We start from the raw sequence: 15,844 nt of genomic DNA, 5'->3' as shown, positions 1-15,844 counted from the left end.
TGTCTGGTAAAAATAGAAGAGATAAGGTCATTAATTAATGAATGCTGAATCAATGTGGGTACAAACGTATACTAGCAATATGGAAGAAGGTTCTATTTATCAAACAATGTCACTTTATGGGACCCAGGACACATATGAAGTATTTTAATCATATCAAGAAATTGAATGAAGACTGAATTGTGAAACAAATAGATGAAAAAACAGTGAATCAGTCAAGAGTAAGGGGAAGACCAAAAAAGTTGTGTTGGATGGAGTTAACATCTTTAAATGAGAAATGTAACAAATAAAAACATACAGTAATTGCAATGTATGAAGCAGTGCTGTATTCATTGAAAGATATATTGTTGGAATATCAAATTTAAGAAAATAGTAAGCAAAGCTGACAAAAGTTTGTATGAACATGTATTGTTTGAAGCATCTGGATAGCTTGATTATTCTGTTATATTTTACTGCATTCCTGGATGTTCTAGGATTAAAAACAACGAATCATTGCCAGGAAAGTTCTCAGGAAATTTAAATTTAAATCTACGGTACAATGATAATAGCTGTAAGAAAGTCAGAATAACTATATTCACTGAGCTCTTTAACCAATAGTTTAATCATTGTCTGGGCAGGAAGTTCTCCTAGATCAGCTAAGAATACTGCTATTCAGGATTGCCTGATTTGCTTTGAGGATTGAATCCAGGGCTTTGGGAGTAGTTCAGTCTGCAAAAGTGCTTGTTTAATCTGATTCAGACCCCAGAGCTGGAACAAACAGAGCTCTATTCTCTCTGCAAAAATTCTCCCTCCAGAGCTCAAAAAGAACCATTCCTCTAAGGGGTGTGTCTTTCTTTCCTCTAATCTTTAACAGATAAAATAGTCAAAGCCTGTCTCTGTTGCAATCCTTCCCTGAAATGACTGGTAAAAATATTGCAGTGTAGCAAAATCTGTTTTTAACCACTCCCACCCAGAAAACAGACTATCCATAATCACTTTTGAGGAACGCCGTACAGAAGCCCACGTTCAACTACAAGCTACCTCCACCTTATGACCATTCAAACTGTACTTCCTGAGCCCTCTAGAAAGTGGAGAGATATATGCAATGAAAAATATTCCTCTCCCAAAGTGCCATTGTGCTTCTCTCCTGGCCATTCCTTCTGGTGATAGTAATGCCTACAACAAACTAAAATTTCTTATCTGAATCTGGCTTGATTCAGCAAAGACATTTCAGTATGTTGTTTTTTTTTTTCAAATTTGGACCTCAGCAACTACTTGTTCAGACCAGTTCTGCAGTATTCTCCAAACTCCTAATAATCTTTTAATCTTTAAATTGTACTGATATTTGCATTTGTCTGCCTTGCCTTTCTGAAATGTATCAACTGGTCCCAGTGCTTTCCAGTCAATACCCAGTCCCGTGATCTTAATACAGTCCAAGAGGTTGTGATTCAGGAATGCACATGGCATTATTTTTAATCTTCTGAATGCCACGTTTTACTCAGTTTTCAGACTTATCATGATATGTGAACTCAAACACCATTTTGCATCCTTTTAACTTGCCTTACCCAAATTCAAGGGATCCAACATATAGTCCATTTTGAGTTCAAATGACACAATGAGTTGAAACTTTCAATAAAATGCTGCATGCAAACTATTATAGCTGGTGTTATATAAGCTCTGAATATTTAATGTCTTCTCTGCAGCAAGGCTACTGATTGTTTCCATTTGTTTTTCTGTTTAGTAATCCCCTTAATTCTAAATGCTCTTACATTCAGGATCACTGCAGCTGTTGTTGACCTCTCATTGCTGTGCTCTATTGTGCAGAATTGATCCTCTGGAGGCAGGCTTGCCACTCTATGTAAAGTAGAAGGAAAGGGAGAAGGGAATAGGAAAGGAAAACGGAGAGGGGAGGAAAGGGCATGGGAAAAATGGAAGATTATATTATAAGAGAAGGCAGAGAGAAAGTAATATCAACTAAGCACTGTAGTTCTCTGTAGTCCAAACATTCTGTTTCCTGGGCATATGCAGTGACTTAACAATATACTGAGAACTGTGACATGTCACAGATGAGACTATTTCCCCTAACACAGAGATGGCCAACTTTTTTTTTTAATCTGGCATGGCTATATTTTTTCCCCAAATAGTTTTTTCTTTAAGGGCTTCAGAGGGCAATGTCACTGAGCAGAACCAAATATTTTTGCACATTGTGGAAAGAAGGGTAGCACTATTAAAATAAAAAGTGATAGGTGAAGCCTATCTTTAATTTCCCTCCTAAAAAAAGTAAAAATCATAATCTTGAAATTCAGCCATTCTGTCACTACATTTTAATTGTATGCCCTTGTGGTCTTCGGGAAACTATAACTTGCCCATCCCACCCCATAAAAGGTACTTCTATTCAGGCATATTAAATTCAATAAGAAATCATTCTGAATGTGTACAATGGTATAAAAGTTGAATAATTGGACCGAAGATTGTTTTGTGGGGGGAGGGGCTTCAAATCAGTCTTGACTCCTGGTGATTGCCTGGACAAATTTCTGCAGTTTTCTTGCCTACATATGAAAACTAAAATACTCAATAACTAAAGGGCTCGATGTTATTAATTAAGCTTCTGTTTTCATACTAAAATAATGTAATGTCTTTCACTGAAGTCATTTTCATTAATGATATTCATAAGATGTTGATGCTGTCTCATCAGATATGTGCTTCTAGACACATTATGATTGGGTTCATATGTACTAATTCATGGCTTGTTTAACCATAGTTTATTGAATAATCAACATTATGCTTAGCTTACACAACATTAATCCATAAACTATAATTTATAAATCAGAATAATGGGCTCACATAACATGCTAAGCCAAAGTTAATATGGGTAGTTAATGTGGGAATGAAGCCTACAGCCTTTTAAATAAATCCTGTATTGGCAAGTTGCCAGTAGATTGCTTAAAAATAGAATTGCAGGTAATTAGAAACTCAGAAGAAAATGGATGTTCAATACAGGCACCAATACAGGGTTTATTTCCAGACATCCTCTAGGTCCTGTAGATCATTCTTGGCCTTTTGTATTACCTAGCCTGATGACATATTCTGATGGCTTCTATGATGACACTTTGGATGGTCCTAACAAAAAAGGTGAGATCCAGTTTGGTGTAATGGTTAAAGGCACCAGGCTAGAAATTGGGAGACAGTGACTTCCAGTCCTGCTTTAGGCACAAAGCCAGTCAGTCACACACTCTCAGCTCTAGGAAGAAGGCAGTGGCAAACTACTTCTGAAAATGATGCCAAGAATACTGCAGGGAGTTATCTGTGTGATCCCCAAAAGTCAAAACTGACTGAAGGTGCGCACACAAAATCAGGCAGGTTAACTCTCTAACCATAGATTGTATTTTTCTCTCTGGCAGGTCTATGAGGTGATAGTTTCCAAGGTCTGCAGTTCCCTTAATATAGATACATATATTATAAAGAAGGAAGGTAACAAGAGTCAAATTTGTTAACTTCAGACTTAAGCCAGGATATGTATACCTGTGTGTGTCTGCTATCCTGAAATAAAAACATAAGAATTCCCCCATGACATTGGGAACGGAATGTAGGGAAAAAAGAGATTTCCTTCACAAACGAGCCATGAGGATGTAAAACCCCCCGCGGCCACCACCAGAAACGGAACTGCGCCCATAAAAATAAACTAACTGTATGTGTACAAGTTCATCTCACAATCAAGAAAGGGGGAGGGGGCACATAAGCCTTTCTCACTTAAAGAAGCGGAGCTGAGAACAATCTCTCCCCAAGAAATCTCTCACCTTCCTATTTTTGGTCTGCCTGCCTCACGCGCGTTCGCGCTTTCTTTCTCTCCAAGCCGTCGGGTAGCGTCTACCCGTTTCCGTAGCAACCCCACAGTTCCGGTTTAGGGATGGAGAAGAGCGAGCGTGAGCGCTACGCCATGACAGTAAGGCACCACAGAGATAGGAAATTAGAAGGACAAATCATCTTGTATGAACTAAAAAAAAAGCCAGGTTCTCCTTAGAGAAGCCATCTTTAATTCTCCTCGCAGACAAAAGTTTTACTTTCTCGAAAGACACTGTCAACGAGGAACTTATTTCACTAATTCTGACTCTGATTATTGTGAAGAATTCATTTGTTGTTTAATATTTTTTATAAAGTGTTTAAAATAAGGAGCCAATAAACGTCCGTTTTTTCCAGCAGGGATTGTGCACGCGACTGCTGTAATTGAGATCTATTGTGACAGCGCTGACGGACTTCAATTATTATTACTGTATCGGAGGAGGAATGAGGAAAAGGAAGTTCCGGTTCGTGACAGCCTGTTTTGAATGTCTGAGTCAGCAACAAGAGCGATGGGCCAATTGGAGAGACGGCACCAAAGATGCTCTGAAGAGGCGCCTGAGGAGTGTGACCTGCACTCGCAGGGGGGGGGGGGGGCGGAGCCGAGGCTCATTCAACTGTTGCTCTGAGTCCGCCGTTCATGCGTTGATGCCAGAGCAGCCGTTGAGTTCGTCATCGCCTGATCGCGTCATCGTGATCAAAACAGGCCCCCTCCCCCCGCACGCCCGTCGGCGAAGTGGGTGACGGCGGAGGCGGCTATGTCTTGGTCAGCGTTTGTGTGGGAGCTCATAAACCACTTAGTAAAAAAAAAAAAAAAAAAATTAGGACGACGAAAGACAACCCGAGGTCTCTTACAGAAATAACACGTAATTTAACCTTGGGATAGCCTATAGATGATTGATTTATGTCCATGTACATAGCTGTTCTGTAGCGGACATTCACGAACAATCCAAAAGTAGAAAACTGGCCAAGTTATTTCCTTCTATGGAGAAATGCATACCGCCCTGGACTTGGGTGAAAATCTGAGCTTCCTGCCTTCCAAATACTGTTCAACTCTCTAGTGCAGGTAGTGAAAAATATTGCGAAGATATCAACTAGCTTCGTCCATTACATAAGCGTATTAATGAATACAATACAAATAAGAATCAAAGCTTCTTTCTTCCTAATTCCACATTCTCTATCCCGAATGAAAAATAGTATTGTATAAAAACAACAGGAAACACCGATTTCTTTGTTTTAAATATGTTAGCTGTTAAAAACAGGCAGTATAAGCTTTTTGGCTTAATGCCTTGTTCATGTTTAATGCAATGTAATGTGTGAATGTGTTTTTTTATTAAAGCATTAATAGCCTGCGTTTCAGCCAGAAAGCTTCCAATACAGCTTACAAATCCCTAGTTAGTTTATAAGTCCCTAGTTCTGTTGCTTTTGATTCTTTGTGACCCAAAGACATCAGTTCACCAGGATTGTCGGTAACTTTCTTTGATGTCTTGTACGCTCCTGCTAGTGTTAATGATGATAGTATCTAGTCACCATGTCAGCCCTTTCTTCAAATGCCTTTGATTTTTCCAAGAATCAGCTCCTCTCCAGTGACTCTTGCCATGTCCAAAACAGTGGCATCTGCATGTGTTTGTGTCACAAACAAGATGAGTCACTGCTTCTCAGTCCAAGCTTTCCTCTTTTGTATTTGCATCAATAACACATGCATGTTCAAAGGAATGTAAATTTGATCACGATGCTGCGATTTTACCTCCCTGCAGATGCCACTGTTCCAAAATATTTAAGCTTTAGTTATATTATTGGTGCTTACAGTGAGCACTTTTCATTTAATCTAGTGTTGAATATCTGTTCTTTTTGCAATGCAAAATATCCTCAACTATCTTCTCTAGTAGCCTTCTTCAAAGACATCAGTTTTTCTTCATTCAGCCTTTCTCATCATCCAGCTTTTATAGCTATGCATTACAACTGTGAAACCATGACTTTGTCATAGATTTTCTCTGAGGTAACAGACATCTTTTTATTTCATGGCTGCAGTCACCTTCCCTGTGAATTTTTGAGCCTAGGAAAATAAAGTCTGTAACAACTTCAACTTTTCTGCCTATTTGCATTGGGTTCACATTACCTGCATAATCTTTATTTTTAATAATGAGCAACAACTGGCTTTTGTACTTTCTTCTTTCACCTTCAACAAGTGATTCCTTCGGTCTTCTCTTTCAGCCATTATCATCAGCCTACCTGAAGCTGTTAAGATTTCTTTTAGCAATTTTTATTTCCACCTTTTATTTCTTCTAGTCCAGCACTTCTCATGATGTATTCTGCATATAAGTTAAATAAATTGGGTGACACCATACAATCTTGCACACTCTAAATTGATCTTTTCCAGTTCCTTTAGCCACTCCTGCAATTTCTGAATCTGCTTACAAAATAGAAGTAGCACTAATTAGAGAATCTTGCAAGATTTTAAACAGTTCATCTGATGTTTCATATACTCATGCAGTTTTGTTGTTAATATTTTCTAGGGCCCAATTCACATTCTAGAATGTCAGGCTCTAGTTCATCTTTATATGTATCGTTGATTTGGTGATCTTTCATGTATACTTTCATGTACTTGTGCCATTTTTCCTGTATATCTTCTTTCTTCAATGGATTTCCATATGCCCATCTTTGTATGAAAGATTCTCTTGATTTTTGTAATTTTCTTAAATAAATCTCTCGCGCTTCCCATTTTATTATTTTCAGTTTCTTTGCATTGTTTATGTACGTATGTCACATTGTCTCTTCTCTGGAATTCAGCAATCAGTAAATGTTTCTGTGTTGCCTGTTTCTGCCTTTAGTTATTCTCAGTGTATGAGTAGACAGCTATTCTGCCTTCTTTTGCTATTTCCATTTTGAGATATTTGGGATATTTCTGTTTGCTTTATCTTTAATAATGCCATGAATTTTGGTCCAGAGTTTTTCTGGCACTCTGTCAAATATAGTCCATTAAATCAGTTATTTCCCTTTACTGCATTCTCATGCAATATTATTCAAATTGTATTATATTGATCAGATGATTTTGTTTGCTTTCCTTAGGTATTTTGCAAGGTTTGTGATCTGAGCCACAATCAGCATCAAGTCTTGCTTTTGCTGAGTAGACAGAGCTCCATTCTTGCTTGCAGGGTATTTTCAGCCCAACTAGGTAGACCAGATTAAGAAACCAATGCTATATAGATCAGGACTACTTTTATTGTAACAGCGATAGTAACAGAAACTTGCAAGTCTGAATATGTTTCCTCCTCCCTCACTTCATATTTGTGTGAATTAGGGAGGGGCTTGTCTGAGATGTTTTCTCAAGTTATTTTCTTGGCCTGGCTCAAGCCCCTCTTCTAATCGTTGCCTTGGTAGCAGTTCTTCTGGTCCTTCAAGGCCACTCCCTATGCTCTCTATAGGTATACAGTCAGTTTGATTTTTGTGTTGTCCAACTAGCAATGTCCTATAGAATAATTTGGTTCTTTCCATTATTGTTAAAATAGGTTTGGCTGGCAAGGGGTTAACAACTTTTAAAAATAATTCACAAATCTTATTATTCCCACATATCTCTATCATAGCTCTTGCAAAAACATAATTTATGAAATTTATGCTGCACACGGGTTCTGGCTTGGAAAGAGTTAATAACTTAACAGTGTTTTGGTTCTAAAATAAACTTATGAAGTATCTCTGATTCTATGACACATCCCACTGTTATTTGTTATTTAGAAAAGGGCTGTTCTGTCTACTTTTACGCTACTCCTACTTAAGATGCTGTTCACACTATTTTAAACAAATCTCATCATTTAAATCCAAGCATAATAATTTCTATAAATCTGTTGCATCTCAGCTGACTGTAGCTTGGTACAGTAAGGTAATCCTGCATCAGGGCAAAGCATACACATAGCTTTGAAATGTTTCATGGAAAATAGGAGGATTCTTTTGTTTATTTGGAGATGCGGGATGTAGAAATTAATCACCATGCTTCCTGCAAGATCAGCAATAACTATCATTTTAGTTTCTTCTTTTGAGCTGTTTCATTTCAGGAATAAATATAGCAAAAACTTCGCAAGGCCATGGATATCATAACCTTCCCAGCTGACCCCTTTAAGGGATCATAACATCCTAGGTCAGGGTTTTTCAAATTGTGTTCCACGGAATCCTAGGTTCTGGAGAACTTGATTGGATTCCATACCAGATTAAACACCCTAAGCACCCCCTCCCCCCCACCAAAAAAACTTCACTTGAATGCAGCCAATTTTCTATCATTAGAGCTTTGCTTCTTGATCAGGGTTTACAGATTTTTTTTTTTTAAAAAAAGGTTCCGTTCTATGAAAAAGTTTGCAAACCCTTTTCTTACACTATGCTAAATTTGCCTCATTAAATGAGTTGATTTTCATCAAGCAGATTTTATGTTCTTTTACAACACAGAGGAAAACTTTGGTTTTAAATGCTTTTTTAAGATCTAATTATGCCTATGTATTCTAGTATATAAGCATTTTGGTGTATCAAATAGGATGAATGAAAAAATTAAGAGAAATCTACAAAGAAATCAGGTCAGCTGTAAAGATGAAATTCAAAATTTGATAAGTAAAATAATTTGGTGAAAGTTACAAAAGACTTCGTCATAAGTAGCAATTGAAAAAGTCCTGGAAGAGAGAAGCTGATGAATATCAGGGAAAGACTTCTGAGACTTTGGATGCACTACCAACCTCTGATCTTTGAAGAAATCCACCACACTTGAGGGAAGGCCTCCTTTACTGTATGAGTGAATGGCTGTTAGTATCAATATATAACTAAAGTTGTGCTAAGGTGCTATTCTGATGCTTCAGTAACAATTCTGCAGTGCAAGGCTGATCACTCTGGCCTGTTTGGAGAGAAAGGTAACTTAAACCGTTAAAGAGATTATGCCTTGACTCTGCATAACTGTTCCATGCAACATGAATTGCTTAGGTCAGCCAATCCCAACCAGGTGAGCGGACTTCAACTCGTCAAATTCCACAGCCAGCATGGGGAATTCTAGGAATTCTCCACACATTTGGAGGACACCAGTGTTGAAGAAGGCTGATCTAGGTTCCCTTTAAAAATAATAGCAACAACAGTAGTAGTCTAATTTAAATAAAGAGATGTGATCACCTTGTCTCTCTTCATTTTACTTACCTTGTGATGGAAGATTTCAGTTCAGTTTCTTAAGTAGTTATACTATTTAAAGTACAAGCTTTAAATAAGGTCCAGCCACATATTAGGAAATAAGCTTATAAAACAAATTTAAAATGATTCTTTTCTCTTATAAGTTGTGGCGTGTTTGTGCATGAAAATTTAGCCCTCACAGTCTTTGTTATACACATAGGGTAGTATAGTATCTACAAAAATACCAGTACAATCCGATGTTTATGCGTTAGAAAGCTTTAAGTTCCTACATTGATTACTTAGTCCTAAGTAAGTATGCCTGCAGTTCCATATATATTTACCTAGAAGTAACCCAGTGAAATCAGGGAGATTTATTTCTGAGTGAATATCATTAAAACTATAGCTCACTTGACCCAATCTATTTATCCAAAATGTGATTTGCTTGTTTGTAGCTTAACATGCTGTGTGAACTCAGCCATTGTGGTTTGAAAACTATGATTAAACTGTGGAGTACCATTTTATGGGAACACACCCTATGCTGTTAGTGGTAAACCAAATCAAGTCTTAGTTATGTGTTTTAGATAAGCCAATAACAGACTTAATGATAATATTAGGAGACTGTCCTCCTGTGCCATAACAATTATTTGGGTTGGCTTAACTTCCAGTTTTGTATCTGTTGATGTCAGGCAGGAATTTGGACAACAACATATAGAATTAACTTCAATCAGGATTCTTTTAAGAGGAAAATAATACCTAATGAATTTTTACAATAGTTAGAGCCTACAAATGTTCCCTGGGTTCCCTTATATTTGCTAGTTTCTGAAGCTGTATTTATAGAACATGTTAAGCCATACTTTAGTTTAAAAGGTATAGTGGTTGGATTCACATCACAGACTAATCTATGAACCAAGGCTAATAAATCATAGTGGTTGACTTCAAACAGCATGTTAGCTTATAAATGAATAAGCAAGCAAGCCATATTTTGGCTTAGCATATTGTGTGAAGGTTGCTGTGGTTTTTTTTTGTTTGTTGCAGGTAAATGTATCTGAATTCGACCGCATGCCATTTTTTCCCCCTTTTTTTTCTCAGTAACACAACCCTAAACAGTTTTACACAGTAGTAAGCCCAGGTTCAACTGATATTACACCCTGTGACAGTTCACATTTTGTGCTAAGTCATGATTTGTTTAATTGTGATTTATTGCATAAATCACGATTGACTGAATACAATGTGTTAAATCATAAACCATGATTTACTAGCCTCAGTTGCTAGATTTGCAAGTTACAGTACAATTACAGTCTATAAGTACCCCATAGCTTTTATTTTGTGAAATTCAGAGCAATCTGAATTTTCAGATTATGCCACTGAAAATTGGTGGCAAAATGGCTGGATTTGATGGGGCAAGATATTGCATTTTATTTCTAAAAATGTGAAGTTGGAAATGGATGCAATATACTTTTTGTGAGGCAAAACTAATCTGTTTCCACCCCCAGCCCTGATCAGAACAGATACACAAAAAGCTTAGCAGCCACTTACATCATTGTTTCATCAGACATGCCTTCCTTTGATCCTTGACAATCCATATATGAGGTCAAGATATGCATTTACATCTGCATTTCTTAAACATTATATAAGGATCTCCCTTCATTTTATCTTTACAAGAGCAACTCCTAAAATAGCATGGACACAGGGAGAGCAGATTTGCTCTTTCTGCTTGCCATTGCCAATATGGGCCACCCACAACTTCTTAGGTGCAGGAATGGCTGTTGTCCATCCCAAGCTGTTTTAAGCCCTTCTGAATAGTTGATTTGCAGAACTGCCAATCAAGTCCTGCAATGGCCATACTCTGGACTGACCACCAATTCAATTCTGCTACCAATCTACCACAATCCAGACTGGGATTTTGAAAATTAGCTTTAGGGATGCTGGGAGCAGTTCAGGAGACCAGGAGCTTAGGCTATAGTATGGAATTGCCCAGAATGGCCCAAAGTCAACCAGTGAGTTTCCATAACTGAGGATGGATTTGAACATGAGTCTCTCAAGTCCTAGGCCACTACCTTAATCACTGTGTTACACATTGGCTCTCAGTGTATACATATACACACAAACATAGTGCTAAACCAGAATATGGTTTATCTGATTTTGCTTAGCCTGTATCTCCGTCTCAATTGACCTCGTAACCTAAGGCTAAAAAAGATTGCTCACCTTTGATTCAGCAAAACCAAGCAAACTATTCTATTGCTAACCTTAGATTAGGTTAACTAGACATCCTTTAGAAATCTTTTCAAACCTGTAAAACCTGACGGCCAAACACATCTGTGAATTAAGCTATCAGTATGGATTCTAGAGACAACATTTTAAAGACACATTAAAGCTGTTTCTAGTTGTGACTGTCTGGATTCACACATTATGCTAAGATGGAATATTAAAAACAATGGTTTATTGTAAAAGCCCTGTTGGTAAACATCACATTAAGCCCACAGAAACTAAACAGACTGTGATATAGTGTTATGTATAAATTTGTTTCTCATGCCCAAAAAGATAGTTAATGGTAATCTCTGCAATAGGTGGCAGGATGGACACTGATGAATAAATGAAGATTAGCCATTTCTTTCCCTGCCTTGCCCACTCTCTCTATAAGCAAGGGGAATAGAAAAGACAGATTCATTTGCCTATAATGGAAGTAGCTAGTAGGCACTGTGGACCTTTTTCCTAAATTTGATGGGGAACCTGATCTTTTAACGTGCTAATGGTTCAAACACCTCACATGGTATGAGCAAATTTTACATAAGTCTCTAGTGAAACTGGACCCACTTGATTGTTTTGGTTGTTTATAAATAACCTTCCTTTTCATCCAACAACGGTGCTCAGTATGGTGAAGTAAAGGATATTCAGCACTTGGCTATCTTGGAAGGAGTAAGGGCAGACATATATTAGTTGCCTGTTCAGCAAACTAAGAATGGTCAACTTCACCATCCCTTGTGGATCTTGCAGAAATAGCAGATCAGGCTGCAACTGGCATAAGACACAAACGAGACAAAAGATCACCAAGGAAAATATATGTGATGCCAAAAAAGCAGATATTCCATGGATCCAATGAACAAGGTTTAAAAGTCTGCTGACTGGCTGTTGTTTTGTGATATGCTGAATGTCTTGGTGTGAATGTGACAATCCCACTATCTTTCTAATTTAGTACATTTACTTTTCTAAGCATTCCAATCTAATGCACACAAAAAAAACCCTAGCACTGAGTTTATGTCTAGTGTTGTTTACAGTCCTGTCAGTATGTTTTTTTAAAACAACCTTATGCAGTAGAGGATAGAAAACCTAATTATGTGCAGGCTTCCTGGGTAAATATCTAGGAATTGTAGAAAAAATAAAGGGAGAAGGGAAGGACAATATGTTTAAACCATGTTTCTTAACTTGGGATCCATTGCTTATATATGATCTCCATGGCAACCAGGAAACTGGAATAGGGAGCAATCCTTTTATGGCTGATTTCCGGATTCTGTGTGGCCAGCCCTGGTGCCTGCAGATCCCCCAGTTACTTAGCAACCTGTTTCTTATGCTGCAGTCGCTAGGAAACACTGTCTATTGCAAAATGTAGTGGCTTCCCCCCTCCTCTTTTTCGGGAAACCTGATATCATCATCATATGTTCCATTCTGCTTACTTTATTATCTCTCTCCCTCTCTTTTAGCATGAAAAACTGTTATTAGACAAAGCTGTACAAAAAGCTATGTTCCACCTTTTTCACTGCTGATGCTATCCTCTTCTGTTTCTGATAGGATTACTTAATGCTTTCCAAAAAGGAGAAGAAAAATACAACCTTGTCTTTTTAAAAATGTTCCCTCCAAAGTGCTGGTTACTGATAATAGGTGCTTTCTGCATTCTGTAAAATTACCATCGCTTGCAGTTTTATTAATATAGCTTTGCATATTTAAGAGCCATCTTTGTATAATACAGTAACGGCATATTTTTATATTCAATATGCTGGCTGAGAAGAGATGCTTAGGCTGTGGCAATAGATCCATACTGAACCTTGGATATCCCTTCAGCAGTGGAGAAACCATCAATACAACTTCATTGCAATCTATCTGTAATATGGATGCAACCCAGCTGGTAATAGCTCCATGATGGGACAGAGACAAGAATGGCCTGAGAGTATTTCAGAAAAGGGTTAGACAAATATTAAATCTTAAAATTCTCCCCAAAGGGCCTGATCCAATGCAACATTACATTTCCTGCAAGGGATATACAAATAAAAACAAGCCACTGATTGGAAAATACAACTCCTATTATCCAGGTAGTGTTGTTTATTTTTTGTAATAATTTTATTAAAGTTTACAAATACAAATATAAAAGAATAATACAAACTAAGACAAATATAAAAAGTGAGGAAAAGAAAAGGAAAAGTGTAAAGAGAGAGAAAAGAAAAAAAAGAGAAGAAATATAAAAGTCACTCCCCCCCTTCAGACAAGTATAAACAACTCCTGTAACTTAACACCTTCTCTAGTATTTCAATAATAAAAAAAGTCTTCTTCCCATAACTCATCTCTTACCAATAAATTATAAAAACTCATTCAGTTCTATTCAGCAAAAGTCCATTAAAAGCTACCAGAAATAATAATATATATATTTTAATGAAATAAATCCATTTGTGCTCTAACTTATCACTTTCTCTAAGAGATAAGGCAAAAGAAATCTCTCCCCAGTTGTAAACAAATCTTTAAAGTATCATCATTCAGTCCTGGTCATAAAGAAATTCCATTAGCAGCTATTAGAAACCAATATATATACAAAGTCGGTGTGTGTGTATATAAATTAAAAATCCTGACTTTGTAGTCTTTCCATTTACTTTTAAAAATCTTGGTCTTTAATCCTGACAAACAATGTCCCACAAGTTGATTTCTTATCTTTTTGTCTCCTCTCAGTAACAGCTTCAATAGTTTAGCAGGTCCCTTTTGTAAGTCCAAAATGAAAAAAACTATGCAAGTCACTCTTCTGATTTATTATTTGTATGTCCCCTTTAGTTATTAAAGCATCAGCCAATTTCATTTGTAAATCCACTGTGGCATCTTTTCCCATGTCACTCATAGTTTGTCACTTTAAATCCGTTTTCAAATCCATATCTTCTTCCATATCACTCTTGTAGCCTGGTGTTTTTTAAAAATCTGTTTTCAAGTCCATGTTCAGATCAGCCTCAGTCTCTTATATTATCCTGTAAAATCTGTTCTTAACCTCTGTTATGTCCATTTCTTTAATGGCAGACAATCTTAAAAGTAATTTCTGAGTACATTGTTCCCAGACAGCTTTAATTTCTTCTGTAGTCAAATAATATTGCTCCATTGTATTAATAGGTCTCTTCTCCTTTAATTGTAACCTTTAGTTCTCTCTCTCTGGCTCCCTCTAGTCAACCTTCAAAGTCCCCTCTTATCATATGTTTATTCTCCAGTCAGCAAAACATTCTCACAGGAGGATTTCTTAGAGTTAATTTCAAAATCTTCATATATACTTTTATAAAATTTCAATCAACCCACAGGAAATATTCTTTCAAGTCCATCTGGCCCCTTAACTTTCCAAAATCAACACTCTAGATGATCTTTTGCTGTTTCCCAAAACTTAAAATTTTTCTCTTTAATCTTTAAGCTTACATGAAAGTTATTTCATCCAGGATAGAAGGAAGCTGTCCCGGTGTGATGAAACTTGCCCTTTAGAAGGTTCTTAACATCCAAAAGATCAATAATAAGTAATTTCCTAAAGTAGTTGAAGAAGTGGGTGACCCCAGTGTCCATTTGAAGGCACCAAACCGCAGCTTAGGCAAGATGACTTTCCTCCAGCTCCCAGACTTCTCAAACCCAGTAGAGATCGCTATTTTGCAATCTCTTCATAGGCAAGCCTCTGTATGGAGAAACTTGTGGGTGATCCTAATCCTTTCCTTGATCCAGAGAGGGGTTCCAAGAAGCCAATCCCTTCACTGGCTCCTCTTTCTGCCACGGCCGTAAGCTCCGCTCGCACAGAGCCATCCTCAATCTGTCACTGCTTCTCCGGACGTCACCCAGGTAGTGTTGTAATAGTTTATTTCAGAAACCAATCATAGCATATCCATGTCCACATATAGCTGAATCTCTCTGGCCTCTTATTTGTTACATATTAAAAATACAATAGGTCAGGGAACTTTAGGAACTATGGAGAAGAGCTCCTAAGGAAGAGTTCCTAAGCTTTTCCTAAGGAGAGCATTTTGGACAAATAATTCGAATTCAAAACATATTTATAAAGATCTGCATTTATGTGCAGAGCCTTTATATTTCCATGTTCAAACACTGCCAAACCACCTCCTACTCCATTTTTCAAGTGAGAATATTTTTGTGAAACAAGTATATTATACTAGCAGAAAAACAATCCTGGTTAAGCAGGATTTCTCATTCACTCAGTGGATGCAGAGCTTAAGAATAGTGATGATGATAAAATCCTATTTCAGAGAAGCAAAAATTGGAAGAACATTTTTTCTTATTTTTATGGCTCTGTTTACACAGTTGGCTAAAGCCACACAGTTCAGCTAAGGTGCACGCACCACTCTCTTACCCACAGCTCAATGCTGCTCTTTAATCAAAGTCCCAGGCTTACTCTTCCATCTGAAATTGGAGCAGACACCATTTGGGGTTCCAGAAACTGGACATTATAACTTATAACAAGCCTTGATTATGAATTTCAGTTTCCATAAATCTCAGATGGTGGCTGCTCCAATATGGAAGTCCTATTAACCCTAAAACTTTAGTTTAAGCATCATTCATAGTGAGACAAGGGCAAGAAGATGGCCTGTAATTTTTGGAAACTGGACTTTTTGACTTTTTTTTTGAAGTGTTATGTGAATCCTGGCTATGACATTATCTCTTCTAT

The 15,844-nt window shown here is 37.2% G+C and overlaps 1 protein-coding gene across 1 annotated transcript in view; it reads right to left on the bottom strand.

Moving 5' to 3' along the window:
- The window catches only part of MARCHF10 (membrane associated ring-CH-type finger 10), a 75,494-nt gene extending 71,584 nt beyond the window's left edge, over nt 1-3,910 (bottom strand). Inside the window, exons 1-2 of the mRNA XM_025170072.2 lie at nt 3,774-3,910; nt 1,746-1,830 (exon numbers count right to left, since the gene is read on the bottom strand). The gene's annotated coding sequence lies outside the window, so the exon portion shown is untranslated. The remainder of the gene's footprint in view (nt 1-1,745; nt 1,831-3,773) is intronic.
- Between the last annotated feature and the right edge of the window lie 11,934 nt (nt 3,911-15,844).

This window comes from Python bivittatus, unplaced genomic scaffold (genome assembly GCF_059951505.1).
Source record: "Python bivittatus isolate LINGU-HERP-01145 unplaced genomic scaffold, Pbiv_v1 ctg000000_np1212, whole genome shotgun sequence".
In the NCBI taxonomy this organism is placed as follows: Eukaryota; Metazoa; Chordata; class Lepidosauria; order Squamata; family Pythonidae; genus Python; species Python bivittatus.
This window is presented reverse-complemented; position numbering and strand designations above follow the sequence as displayed.